This window comes from Elephantulus edwardii, unplaced genomic scaffold (assembly GCF_000299155.1).
Source record: "Elephantulus edwardii isolate Elephantulus edwardi_28Jun2011 unplaced genomic scaffold, EleEdw1.0 scaffold00063, whole genome shotgun sequence".
NCBI lineage: Eukaryota > Metazoa > Chordata > Mammalia > Macroscelidea > Macroscelididae > Elephantulus > Elephantulus edwardii.
In genome coordinates this window covers 1301128-1313482 of record NW_006399813.1, presented here as the reverse complement: position 1 = coordinate 1313482, position 12355 = coordinate 1301128, and positions in this window count along the sequence as shown.

Genomic DNA, 12355 nt, shown 5'->3' with positions numbered 1-12355 from the left:
CAAATTTAACTAACAAGTTAAAAGTACATGAGTCAAAAATTGAAAAGCAATAATATTCTGAGTAGAGGTTCTAATAGTGGCACAAATCAAGTTACAGAGTCAACGTTTCTTAAGAGGGAGCTCTGGTGACCGAGTGGTACAGAGTTTTGCTGCCAATCCACAGATAAGTGATTTGAGATCACCAGCTGCTCCGTGGGAGAAAGAGGAACAATCTCATCCTGTGGGATTTATAGCCTCTGGAAACCTGCTATAGATTTGTTCCAACTTGACAGCATGTAACAACTTGTTGCTTAAGGAAGAAGCCAGCACACCACCCTATTAGAGTTGCCTGATAAAATACAGGATGCACCATTCAATCTGAATCTCAGACAAGCAATTAATTATTTTTAATAGAACTATATTCCACCTAATATTCTTTTTTAAAATTTTTTTTAAAAATCTTTTCTGTTCAGTGATTTGATTTATTCATTGCAAACACCTTTTTTTTTCTATGCCAAGGAGGGTTTTTTTTGTGGGGGGTGGTGTTCTTTTTATTTTTTTAATTAATTTTAATGAAACTTTACAAAGACTTTGGATTTCCATTAATTTGTTATTGCAGTTTTCTCTCTGCCTATCCCTCCCCACAAATTTTCTCTTATCTTTGAAAAGTAAAAGAAAAATTCTTTCATTGTTATACAATCCCTCCCCCCAAGTCCACTCCACTATGCAGCCTTCATTCTGGACCCCTGTCATGACAATAATACCTAATTATATATCTCTTTTAAACAGTTCTCTCCTTCATCTGTTTCAATGCAATATGCATTATTTATCCCCTCTTTCTTGATCTCCCCTCAAACCCGATGTCAGTCTTGCGTTACAACAGTGGCACTATGCAGTATTTCTCCTTTTGTGACTGAGATATTTCACTCAGCATAATGTCCTCCAGGGTCACCCATTTTGTATAATATTTCATGTTGTGGTTGTTGTTATGTGACATTGAGTTGCTTACAACTCATAACGACCCTGTGTACAAGAGCCCTAAACCCTGCTCTATCCTGTGCCAACCTCACCATCTCCGACACGCTCACTCTCACCACTGCAATCACAGAATTGATCCATCTCATCGAGGGTCTTCCTCTCCTGCGCTGTCCCTCCACTCTCCCAAACATGATGTCCCTCTCCAAGGACCAGTCCCTCCTTGTAACATGCCCAAAGTACGTCAGACGAAGCTTCAGAATCCTTGACTCCAAGCAGCAGCCCGGCTTCACCTTCTCCAGGACAAACCTGTTTGTTCTCCTAGCAGTCCATGGTATATTCATCACTCTTCTCCAGCACCACAGCTCAAAGGCAACAATTCTCTATCATCCCTAGTCACTGTCCAACTCTCCAATGCATAGCACACAATTGCTAAGACTATCACCCGGATCAGGCTCACCTTAGTGTCTAGTCTGACATTGTTGCTCTTCAGTACTCAGGAAAGGTCCCTGAGAGCTGGCTTTCCCAGTGCAATTTGTCTCTTGATTTCCTGGCTGCTGTTACCAAGAGTGTTGACTATGGAGCCAAGTACACTAAAACTGTTAACTATCTCAATCATTTCACCCTCCATACTGATGATGCCAATTGGCCCAGTGGAGAGAGAACCTTTGTTTTCTTGATGTTGAGCTTTAATTCTTATTGAAAGCTGCAGTCCTTGACCCTCTGTAGCAAGCGCTTCAGGTCCTCTTTAGTTTCAGCGAGCAGGGTTGTGTCATCTCCTGATGCCACATTCCTCCTCGTACAGCCCAGCGTCTCGGATGATTTGTCCTGCATACAGATTGAAAAGGTATGGAGACAAAACACATCCCTGACGGACCTCTTTCTTGATTTTGAACCATCCAGTGTCTCCCTGCTCTGTTCTGAATACTGCTTCCTGGTCCAAGTATAGGTTTCACATTAGCACAATCAAATGTTCTGGGATCCCCATTCTTCTCAGAGTCAGCCACAGCTTGTTGTGATCCACACAATCAAAAGCCTTTGCATAGTCAATGAAGCACAGATAGACATTCTTCTGGTATTCTCTGCTTTCTGCTAAGATCCATCTAACATTAGCTACAATATCCCTAGTACCACGACCTCTTCTAAACCCAGCCTGCACATCTGGCAGTTCTCTGTTGACCTATTGCTCCAGTCATTTTTTAATAATTTTCAGCAGAATCTTGGTTGCATGTGATATTAATGATAATGTTCGATAATTTCCGCACTCTTTGAGTCATCTTTCTTTGGAATGAGAACAAATATCAATGTCTTTCAGTCATTTGGGCAGCTGGCTGTCCTCCAGATTTCTTGACACAACTTAGTGAGCTCAGTATTCCATTGTGTGAATATACCAGAGGCTTCTCTGTCCATTCAATTTTTGATGGGCCACCTAATATTCTTGACATACACTAAAAAAGAAATGTTAGACATGTATTTCTTGTTTATCTGAAATGAAAATTTCAGGAAAAATTCTTATTTCACTCTTTGTTTCTCTCACTGCTATGGAGGTAGTTCTGTCTCATAGTGCCCCTCCATTGTGTTTCCAAGTCTGTAAATTACAACAGGAAGATAAAGCTTATCTTTCTCCAACGGAGCTGCTGAGGGGTTTGAACTTCCAGAAGCGTACAGTCTTTGATTAGCAGCACAACTCAATAGTGACAACACCCCCACAGCTCGCTATAGCTAACAGTTGTTACATGCCATCAAGTTGACTATGACTCAGAGACACTATGAACGATGGATCAGAACCCTGCCTTGTCCTGTGCCATCCTCATCATCCCTGATGGATACTCTTAAGCCCACCATTATAGTAACTGTGTCAATTCATCCTGCTGAGGGTCTTTCTGCTCTTTCACTCATCCTCCACCTTTCCAAGCATGCTTTCCATCCTTTCCTAAGGACCAGTCCCTCCCAACAACATGCCTAAAGTGTATGAGATGAAGTTTCACTGTAATTGCCTCCAAGGAACACCCTGGAGGCATCATTTTTGAGACATATTTGTTTATCCTTTGGGCGGTACAAGGAATAGCCAGCATTCTTCTCTAACAATACAACTCAGAGGCATGGATTCTTATTTTGTCGTCCTTTATTGTTCAACGTTCAGTCAGAGTAAGTAATTGAAAAGATCATGCAAGGGTTAGTGAATCCTAGTCTTCAAACTGGAATCATTGCTTTTTCTGAACTCTAGACAGGTCCTTGATGGTTGTAGTTGTTGTTAGGTGCCGTTGAGACGAGTATGACTCATAGTGACCCTATGAACAAAAGATCTGAACCCTGTCCTGTCCTGCAGCATCCTCACACTTCCTGACACACAAAACCCATTGCAGCAGTCACAGTGTCAATCCACCAGGTTAAGGGTCTTCCTCTCCTTTACTGACCCTCCACTTTTCCCAGCATCATGTCTCTCTCCAAGGAACAGCCCCTCCCAGCAACATGTCAAAAGTATGTGAGGTGAAGCCTCATTATTCTTGCCTCCAAAGAGCACTCAGGCTGCACCCTTTCCAAGACATAGCTGTTTGTTCTCTTGGCCATCCATGGGACATTAAGTGCTCTTCTTCAACACCACAGCTCAAAGGCTGTGGTGTGTTTTTCTACAATCCGTATTCATTGTCCAGCTCTTAGATGCATAGCTAGTAATTAGAAAGACTATGGCCTGAATCAGACACACTTTAGTCTAGACACACTACTCCTAAATAATTTGGAAAAGTCCATAACTATAGCTTTTCCTAGTGCAATGCATCTCTTTATTTTCTGACTTCTCATGACAAGGGTATTAATTGCAGATCCAAGCAAGAGGAAGCTGTTGACAGTTTCAATCTTCTCACCATCCATCATGATGCTGCCTATTGATCTAGTGGTAAGAGTCTTTGTTATCCTGACATTGAGATGCTATCCATTCCAAAGTCTGCATTCCTGATCTTCTGCAATAAGTGCTTCAAGACTTCCTTACTTCTAGCAATCAAGGTTGAGTCATCTGCATAATGCAGGTTATTGATGAGTCTCCCTCCAATCCCGATGCCACACTCCTCCTCACAGAGTCCAGCTTCTTGGATAATTTACTCAGCATACAAATTGAAAAGGTATGGAGAGAAAATACAACTCTAGTGCACTCCCTTCTCAGTTCCAAACCATGAAGGGCTCCCCTGCTCCGTTTGCACAACAGCCTCCTGGTCCAGGTTCAGATTCCATATTAGCACAATCAAGTACTCTGGGATTCCTGTTCTCAATGTCAGCCACAGCTTGTCATGATCCACGCAAATGCCTTTGCATAGTCAATAAAGCACAAATATAAATTCTTCTGGTATTCCTTATTTTCAGCCAGGATCTATCTGACATCAGCAATGATATCCCTGGTGCCATGGCCTCTTCTAAATTGCTCTTGAACATCTGGCAGTTCCCTATGTATGTACAATTTCAGCCATATTTTATTGATCTTCAGCAGTAGTTTGCTTGCATGCAATATCAATGATATTGTTCAATAATTTCCACATTCAGTTGGATCACCTTTCTTGGGAATGGGAATAAATATGAACCACTTCTAATCCATTGGCCAGATAACCGTCCTCCAAACTTCCTGCTGTAGACTGGTGAGTGAATCCAATGCTGCATCTGTTACTTGAAACAAGCCAACTGGAATCCCATCAATTCCTGGGGCCTTATTTTTTGCCAATTCCTTCAATGCAGCTCAACTTCCTCTTTCATTACCATTGACTCCTATTCATATGGTGGTTCCTGAAGGTTTTCAGTGTCAATCAATTCTTTCTGGTACAGTGACTCTGTGTATATTCACTCCATCTTCTTTTGATGCTTTCTAGACTTTCCTAATATAACACGTCTTTTGATTTCCTGACTGTTGGTGTCACGGGTGTTGATTGTGGATCCACGATGAAATCATTGACAATTCTGTCTCTTCTCCATTTGTCATGAAGTTGCCTATTGGCCTGGTGGTGAGGACTTTTGTTTTCTTGAGGTAAAGATGTAACCCATATTGAAGGCTGTAGTCTTTGATCCTCTGCAGCAAGTACTTAAATCCTCCTCACTGTCACCAAAGTTGTATCTGAATAAGGAAGGTTGTTGATTAGTCTTCTCTTCATGATGCCACATTCTTCTTTATAGAGTCCAACTTCTCAAATGAATTGTTCAGCGTGTCAATGGAATAGGTATGGAGAAAGGATACGGCCCCGACACACACACCCTTCCTGATTTTAAACCATGCAGTATTCCTTTGCTTTGCTTGTACAACAGCTCCTTGGTCTAAGTTTTACATGAGCACAAGCTAAGAGGGTCATACTTTTCTTTTGATCCAATTTTACCCACGTTGGACCTCTTTTTCATTCTCATTTACTCTCCTGCCACCTGAAAGCTGGCTTCTGCCTTTGCTTTTGGTTGTTGTCAAGGAGAGTCTGATTCATGGTAACCCCGTGTGTGCAGAACAGATCTGCCGAGGGTGCTCAGAGAGGGACCTTCTAGAAGCAGGTTGCAAGGCCAGTCTTCCTAGGTACCTCTGGTGGGTTCTGATCATCAACCTTTTCACTGGTCCCTGAGTACTTGACTCTTTATGCCATCGAAGGGCACCCTATCCATTGACAGTGCTCTTCTGGTCTCCCAGGTGGTAAAATACAAAGAACTTTTTCCTACATCTCTCTGCATCATTCAGCAGTCAACGCTGTTGTCCAGCTCTCATTGGGAAGCTGCCTTCGCCCTTGGCTGCACTGATGCTTCACCCTTGTTATTTTCTCCATCTTTCTCTGACAGCTTCCCTTGTTAAACCACCCTTAATGAGATTGGTGCTCCCCAGGCCTCTCTGCCCTTTGGCTCTCGTACTCCCTAGAACAGAGTTGTGTTTGCTGCCATATTTCTCTCCCTGCTCAGCCCCAAGCACCTCCTGCCTCCTCATCCATCATCCCAGCTGCAGAGCCCCAGAGAACATGGAGAGAAACCTTCCTGCCCCGGGGCCTCCATAGAGTAGGGCTCAGCTGTCAGAGAAGAGCTCGCCTTCCAAAGGGGTCACAGCATTGGGTCCTTCAGGATTTATTTGCTATAAATTATGGACATCACATCCTGGTCAGCCTGGTGTTCCGGAGCTAGAAAGGGTGTTCCAGTCTCTCTTCCCTAGTTATCCTCCTGCCTCTGGCTTCCTTTTAACAAGCATTTGTTGAACATTGTTCTGTCTTTTTTACTTTTTATATCTTCTAATGATTACTGTTTCTGTGTACACATGCCACCACCACCTGATTCCCTGAGCCCTCCTTCATCGGATGGAGCTCTTCTGGAGGGCAGGGACTGGCAATATCCCACGGGGAATATCTAGTACATAGTTTATGAGCTCTGGGGGGCTTGTGGGTAAGGACTCAAGCTGCCAACCCAAAGGCAGGTGATTCAAACCCACCAGCTGCTCAGTCTCCACTCATGCTAGTCATTGCCTCTGAAAACCTGCTACAGTGTCAGCTATGAGTTGGTTCTTACTTGACAATAGTGAGCTGCTTGTTGTTGTTCTGCAATAATTGTAAGGACTGAGAGTTGGGAAGGATGAGGAAGGATTTTCTGAGAGAAGGACCAGGATATCAAATGCTCTCCACAAACTTTAGTTTCTCCACCCACCACCTGCAAAAATTCCTCTAAGGATTATTCTCCTCTCAATCACCCATTCAAGCAGCCATTTTTTCAGTCCTTGCCAGTTTGAACCTCTCTGCTGGGTTTCTGTTAATCCCTGTCTTTTGCTACCATTTTTTCTCTTTGAAAAAAAAATTGTATTGTGTAGCTGGTGGCAGGCCTTCTCAGCCATGCTGCAAGTGGTTTCCCCCACTGGTGCACCATGATTTGTATGTTATGTTGTAACAGTTACTCATAAAAAATGCAAATGGGTTTGTTTTATTACCAAAAAAATCCTACTTTTTCTCTTGGAAAATTAAAATTTACTCAGTAAATACTTCTCAAGTTATTACTCTGCATCAAGTTATACTCTCACTACTGGGAAAACAGCAATGAATAAATCCGTGTATTTGCCTTCATGATATTCATGTTAATGGGCATGGGACATAAGGATGAAACAGAAAAGTAATTAATTCATTAATGTGGCAAGAGGTTATAATGTAAAAAGGAAAAGGTAAGGTGACATAGCCTCTTTAACAGGGTGACATTCAAGCAGAGACCCAGCTCTGGGTGGAACTGGAGGGAAGCTTCTCCCAGAAGAGCAAACAGTAAGTGCAAATGAGTAAATAGGAGTGTCCTAGTCTGAGTTTCTACTTTAGAAACCAATTAATAGGTTGTTGTCGCTGTGTGCCATTGAGTTAGAACTAACTCATAGCTGACCCTCCAGGGGGTTTCAGAAGTGGTAAATAGCATAAGAAAAAATTGCCAACTTTCTCCCTTTGTGGATTCCAACCACCTGCCTTTGGATTGGCAGTGTAACTCTTTACCCACTAGGCCACGAGAGTTCTCTAATGCACACACATGCACATATGTAAAGAAATTTGTCCAAAAGAAATTATTTACATACCTACAGTGGCTGGCAAGTCCTAGGTCCATGACACGCAGCTGAAGAGACAGACAAACTCAAAATCAGAAAATCAGGCAGGTCGTTGGTCCAAGGCTCTAAAGAGGGGAGGTGATCGAGAGACAAGACAGAGACCGAAAAGCATCCAGCTCCACCCTACTTCCTCATACACTCAATGCAGGGCACAACCCTGGTGAAATCCTCGACATAATCACTGCTTATACCAAGACCCATCAGAAGATGGGTGATAATAGGCATAGATCTATGGCAATTACATAAAGTATCATTTATATAAGGATGCTTTCGGCAGAATGTTAAATGATCCAGGAAGTATTAAAAGAAGATGGAAGGAATATACTGAGTCACTGTATCGAAAGGAATTGGAAGACACAGAAGAATTTCATGAAACAACATATGAGCAAGAGCCTATGGTGATGAAAGAAGAAGTTCAGGCTGCTTTGAAGGAAATGGCAAAAAATAAGGCTCCAGGAATAGATGGTATACCAATTGACATATTTCAGTTAACAGATGCTGTTGTTGTTGTTGGATGCAATCAAGCTGGCTATTATTTATAGTGACCCTGTGAACAAGAGATCTGAGCCTTGCCCTGTCCTGTGCCACCTTCATGATCTCTGTCTGTCCTGCTTGCACCTGTTGGTACAATCACAGTGCCAATCTGTCTTGTTGAGGGTCTTCCCATTTCACTGTGACCCTCTACCTTTCCCAGCATGATATCTCTTTCTGCACACTAGTTCCTCCTCCTGACGACTTGTCCAAAGTGGGATGAAGTTTCACCATCCTTGCCTCTAAGGACCATTTTGATTGTACATCCTTCAATACAGATTCGTTTGTTCTTTCAGAAGTCCATGAAATATTGGGTACCCTTCAACACCACCACAATTTAAAGGAGTAGATTCATCTTCTGTCATCCTCATTCATTATCCAACTTTCAGATGTATGTTTTTGTTGCTGTTGTTGGTGGTGGTGGTGTGTGCTGTTGAGTCACTTGCAACTCATAGCGACCCTATGTACAACATCCATAACCCCTGCTCTATCCTGTGCCAAATTTATACCCAGTCACTGAGTCAATCCATCTCATCGAGGGTCTTCCTCTCTTGCGCTGTCCCTCCACCCTTCCAAGGTCCCTCCTTGCAACATGTCCAAAGTATGTCAGACGAAGCCTCAGAATCCTTGCCTCCAAGGAGCAGCTTTGTTTCACCCTCCCTAGGGTGAACCTGTTTGTTCTCCTGGCAATCCATGGTACATTCAGTACTCTTCTCTAGCACCACAGCTCAAAGGCATCAATTCTCCTTCTATCATCCCTAGTCATTACCTAGCTCTCTGATGCACAGCAAGTAATCGCAAAGACTATGGCCTGGATCAGGCACACCTCAGCCTCCAGACTGACATCGTTGCTCTTCAGTACTCTGGAGAGGTTCCTGACAGCTGACTTTCCCAAAGCAATTTGTCTTTTGATTTCCTGACTGCTGGTACCAAGAGTGTTGATTGCTGAGTCAAACAAACTAAAGCTGTTAATAACCTCAATCTCTTCACCATCTATCATGATGATGCCAATCGGCCCAGTGGTGAGAATTTTCGTTTCCTTTATATTGGACTTCAATCCATATTGAAGGCTGCAGTCCTTGACCTTCTGCTGCAAGTGTTTCAGGTCCTTCTCAGTTCAGATACATAAGAAGCTATTAAAAATACTATGTCTTGGATCAGGTGCACCCTACTCACTAAAATGACATCCCTTCTCCTTAGAACTTTGGAGAGGTCCTTATTTTAAGTAGTCCCCAAAGCACCTGACTTGACCACTAGACTTCTCACTCCAAAGGTGCTTGACTTTCTCCTTCCCTGGGATGGGGAGCTCATAGTTCTGTGTTGTGTCAGCCTTCTGGGTCTGCCACCTCTGCCACTTCTGCTGTTCTTCCAATGCTTGCTGTCACTACAGTATTGCAAACCTATGTCTCGTGGGTCTAAGAATTTCAGTGCAGGGACCCCAGGGCCAATGGGTAGACTTGAATACTGGCTTTTCTTTCTTTATAGCAGTGAGATTCCTGTTTCCTGTCTCTGAAATAGCTGCTTTTAACCATGGTGAGATGATAAAGTCAAACAATCTCCACATTAGTATTCTGCACACCCTATCTGCATGGTCCCATCATACAAGAGAGAGCTCTAGTGGTATAGTCCATAGAGAATTGTGCTGCCCACTCAAAGGCTATACTTGTTTTGGAGTTGGAATCCACCAGCTGCCTTTGGAGGGAGGAAAGATGAGCAATATCCCACAATACAATCTACAGGCTTGGAAACACACTAGAGGGTCACCTATGAATTAAGAATAAACTTGATAACAATAAGAGAAAGATCCCACATGGAATCCATATTCCTTATATGTTTATAAGCTATCTAAACAACAGCAATGAGTTGAGTTGATCCAATAACCTTGGGGGACCACAAACCCCCACATTTGCATAAACCTACCCAGTCACTGGCGCAGGTTGCGACATAGAGAGAGGCTATGAGCAAGTTGTTGAATGACGTAGGAAGCATCAAAAATGATGCAGGGAGTAGACAAAGTTACAGTACCAAGAAGAATTGATCGATAACTGAAATATTTCAGGATGAGATTGGAGTCCCTGCTCAAGCTTTTAATAAAGACCCTTGTGGTTTTTTATTGGAAAGAAAAAAAGAAAAGAAAACAAAAAGAAATATTTCGGGATAAATCTCTCTCGGAAAGTCAACTGTCAGGGACCTTTCTAGAGTACTGAAGAGCACTCAGTCTGGAGACCTAAGGTGCTCCTTATCCAGGCCATAGTCTTTGCAATTACTTGCTATGTGTCAGAGAGCTGGACAATGACTAGGGATGATAGAGAATTGATGCCTTTGAACTGTAGTGCTAGAGAAGAGTATTGAATATATCATGGACTGCCAGGAGAACAGGTTCATCCTAGAGGGTATGACCCCAGCCTGCTCCTTGGAGGCAAGGATTCTGAGGCTTCGTCTGACATACTTTGGGCATGTTGCAAGGAAGGACCTGTCCTTGGAGAGAGACATTATGCTTGTAATGGTGGAGGGATGGAGAAGGAGAGGGCAAACCATCAAAGAGAGAAGTGATACAGTGACTAGGGTAATGAGGGTAGGTGTGTTGGAGACAGTAAAGTTGGCAAAGGATATAGCAGATTTCAGGGCATACATACATACATAGGATTGCTATGAGTCACAAGAGACTCAATGGCACTAACAACAACAACAACAACGTATAAGAGCTAAAGTAAGAATGGAAAAATTTCAAGCAGCACCAAAGGCTTTAACAAAAAACAAGGCCGAAGGAATCAATTGGATATTAATTGGCATGTTTCAACTAACAGAGGCAGACTTGGATATGCTCACCAGTCTATGCCAGGAAATTTGGAAGAGAGCTACCTGGCCAACTGACTGGAAAAGATCCATATTTTTTCCTATTCCCAAGAAAAGAGATCTATTACAGTGTGGAAATTATCAAACAACATCTTTAATATTACATATAAGCAAAATATTGCTGGAGATCATCCAAAAACAGCTATAACGGTACATTGACAGAGGCACTGCCAGTTCAAGCTGGGTTTAGAAGAGGCCATGGCACTGGAGATATCATTGTTGATATCAGATGGACCCTGGCTGAGAACAGAGAATATCAGAAAAATATCTATCTGCATTTTATTGATTATTCAAAGATGTTTGACTGTGTGGATAATAACAAATGATGGCTATCACTAAGAGGAATGGGAATTCCAGAAAACTTTATTATGGTCATACGAAATCTATACATAGACAAAGAAGTTAATCAAGAGAACAATGAATAGGATAATATTAAAAAAAAAAAAAGGCATGCATCCAGGCTGTACCTAATACCAATTCAGTGTGTATACTGAGCAATTCACTCAAGGAGCTGGACTTAATGAAAAAAGAGGTGGCATCAGTATTGGAGGGAGACTCATCAACAACTTGCATTATACAGATGACACAGCCTTGCTTGCTAAAAGGAAGATTTGAAGCACTCGCTTTGGAAGATCAAGGACTGCAGTCTTGAATATGGATTACAACATCAAGAGAGCAAAACCTTCATTGCTGATCTCACAGACAACATCATGTTAGATAGAGAAAAGTTTGAAATTGTTGATTATTTAATCTTACTTGGCTCTACAATCCACACCCTTGGTATCAGCAGTCAGGCAATCAAGAGGTACACTATTGGGAAAACCTTCAGTCAGGGACCTCTCCAAATTACTGAAGAGCAATGTTGTCAGTTTGAGGACTAAGGTGCATCTGATTCAGGCCATAGTCTTATCAATCATTTGATATGCATCTGAGAGCTGGCAAAGAATAAAGATAACAGAGGAAGAATTGATGCTTTTGAGTTGTGGTGTTGGAGAATAGCACTCATTATCCCATGGATTACCAAAGAAACAGATATGTCTTGGAGAAAGTACTCCTTAGAGGCAAGATGGTGAAGCTTCGCCTCACAGAAAGAGATGTCATACTTTAAAAGTAGAGGGTTAGTTAAAGAGAGGAAGACCCTCAGCAAGCTGGATATAGCAATGGGCTTAAGTGTGTCAGGTATGATAAGGATGGCTCAGGATAGGACAGGGTTCAGATCTATTGTTTATGAAGTTGCTATGAGTCACATTCAACTCAATTGCACCTAAAAGCCAACAATAACAATCCAGTTATTTGATATGAGTTACAAAGACCATGGCTTGAAAGTCACACGAAGGAACTCCCCATGCCACAGATGTGTTCATCTTTTCCCTCCTGTAGCAACAATGTTTTCATCAGTCACATACTCCACATTGGGCTTCTAACTGAAGATCAATGGTTTCACTC